This window comes from Notothenia coriiceps, unplaced genomic scaffold, assembly GCF_000735185.1.
Source record: "Notothenia coriiceps isolate Sejong01 unplaced genomic scaffold, NC01 NC01_scaffold00037246, whole genome shotgun sequence".
NCBI classification, from domain to species: Eukaryota; Metazoa; Chordata; class Actinopteri; order Perciformes; family Nototheniidae; genus Notothenia; species Notothenia coriiceps.
The window spans coordinates 11,222,520-11,225,135 of record NW_011369947.1 but is presented as its reverse complement, the minus strand read 5'-3'; the positions used below and the strand labels follow the sequence as shown (position 1 = coordinate 11,225,135).

The window sequence follows — 2,616 nt, the reverse complement described above, 5'->3', positions numbered from 1 at the left end:
CTTGTTCCGATAAAAAAAAAAAAACAGCGTAGTTATTATATAATTTGAACTTGAACCGGGTCACGGGAGACCCGAACACAACGTAAGGGTTAAACTAAAAACTAAGTCTCTCCTGATTGATATATCACAATAAGAAATGATGTCCGTGTGACAGCAAGTGATAACGTTGTCCTCTGCGTAATTTAGAGTCATGAAATAATCAGGCGGACACATCGTGGACATTTCATCGTTTACTTCATGTTCAAAAAGTTACATAGTATTTTAACAATTAAAGAGTGCTAAAGCACCGCTGTCTAAACTTCTAAAAGCCGCTTCGGACAAATACGGAACATTTCAATGAGCAATAAAAAAAGAAACCTGTATATGTATAAGAAAAAGTGTAAAACAACCACACGTTAAAAATCATTGAACGTTACCATTAATGGAAATAAAACGAAAGAGGAAATGTACAAAAGTCTGTGGGGGGGGGGAACACAAGGTTGGGGGGGTGGAATGTGTTTGAAGTGTGTGTTTAATCGAACATGTCGTCGTCGTCTTCTTCTTCTGGGTTATCTGAATCCACAAAGTAACTCACTTCCTTCTTGGCTCGACCCGGACGGTTTGCAGACGAGACGCTCAGGAAGTGATCGTCTTCATCGTCTGACGGAGGTTTCTGAGGCTTCTGCACAACAAGGAAACACGTTATAAATATACTGTCTGATATAAAGTACCATGTCTGAGGCTTCTTCACAACACACAAGGAAACACGTAGTAATCAGCAGCGAACCGCTTCAACGCGTGTATTTCGGTTTATTCACGGCATTCTTTTTGTTATTCTACAGTATTATTGTTTTATAGTTATTTGTTAATGTAACCCAATTTGTGTTCTTTGAAATTGAAAAGCATATCGCATTGTGTTTGTTACTTTCGTTGCAGTTGTATATGTCTTAAGTGTGATTTGGCTTGGCTTTCTATTTTGTATGGACATGCTTTTACTTTGAAGGAGAGTTAGCGCAGTTGACAGGAAGTTGTTGTTGTTGCTATGGAAACAACGTGACGGAGATTAACGGAGAAAAGTAATATCTACATATAAAGACGGAGAAAGTAAACGATAACGTTTATGGTTAAGTGTTAGCACCCCCCGAAGAGGCACAAGCTCTTACGTTGATATTGGAGATTTCAATGAATTCAATTTGAGAAAAAAAACGGGGAAAAAACAAACAAAACGAATATCCGAATAACGAAATTGAAACCCGAATAGTACTCCAACGAACGAATATTCGAATATTCGGGTACAGCCCTACCTGATAAAGAGCTGTATAAGTACAGAACCAAATATAAAGCAAAAATGCAAAAACACAAACACTGCCGGAGAAAACTCACTTTGCCGACCGGTGTCCTCTCCTTCTTCATGGGACTGTACTCGTCTTCAGACCCAGAGCCCTTCCTCTTCCTCCCCCTGCCTCTCCCTGCACCACCTGGATAAACACAGATCAAACCGTTGAAGGACTTTTAAATGTTGTATTCATTATTTGAATAAGACAGACAGTGCACTGTACCTTTAGGAGCTGAAGCTGATGCTGCTGCTGGTTTCTTGGACCCGGTGTCAGAGTCCGAGTCGAAGATGGATTTATCAGCTTTCTTTGCTCTCGGTGCCGGAGCCTTCTTGGGTTTGGGAGTGGAATCAGACGGCTTCTTAGCTGCTGCTACTGCACACCAGAGATAGACAGGAGGAGTTATTACCAATACAAATCATGTGGAGGAAGTGCCAGGAAGTTCCGACATACAAGGCATTTGCTTTGGTGTATAACGACGAAATGTCATCACGCCCAACATTATCCACCTTTAGCTTAGCGGTGGTGACGTGAAGTCATGTGACCGTGCTGTAGTTCCTTTATAGCCCAACATTAGCCACCTTTAGCTTAGCGGTGGTGATGTGAAGTCATGTGACCGTGCTGTAGTTCCTTTATAGCCCAACATTAGCCGCCTTTAGCTTAGCGGTGGTGATGTGAAGTCATGTGACCGTGCTGTAGTTCCTTTATAGCCCAACATTAGCCTCCTTTAGCTTAGCGGTGGTGACCTACATATACCCATCATCACATCACCCATCACATCATACCATCACCATCACCAATCATTTTGTTTTCTACTTTGTCTGAAAACAAGGACAAAAAAGTTGCAACCGGAGAGAAGAACAAAGCTTAGGTTAGGTTATTCACGCCCTGTCACTCCTCCGTGCCCATTAGGTCACAATAGGGATGAGGTCGGTCGAAGCCAGTAACAGTGTTTTATAGTGGTCGTTTTTTTTCATGGTGAGTGAGAATGAAGAATGAAGAACCAGTAAGAATTACAAGTTGTACAAAACACTTTAAATAGTAAAATTTTCGTGTACACCCTGAGGAGTTACATGTAAGACACTTAACTATATTATTTCGGTATTCGCACTCGATTACAACTCGAATATTTCCTTTGATGTCGTGCCAGCTGTACTGAAGTGCAGTGGTGGGCGAATTCGATTTCCTCCATTCTACAACCCGAATATTTCCTATATGTCGTGCAGTGTACTGAAGTGCAGTGGTGGCGTTCGATTTCCTCCGATTACAACCGCGATATTTCGCCTTGAGTGTCGTGCAGTGT

General features: G+C 41.7%; 1 long non-coding RNA gene across 1 annotated transcript; it reads right to left on the bottom strand.

Annotated features, from left to right (window-relative positions):
- Positions 1-217: 217 nt before the first annotated feature.
- On the bottom strand, positions 218-1,806 carry LOC104965775 (uncharacterized). The gene is made up of 3 exons (XR_800576.1): positions 1,539-1,806; positions 1,363-1,457; positions 218-661 (listed from the first exon to the last, which is right to left on the bottom strand). It is a non-coding gene; the product is annotated as an uncharacterized lncRNA (long non-coding RNA).
- Between the last annotated feature and the right edge of the window lie 810 nt (positions 1,807-2,616).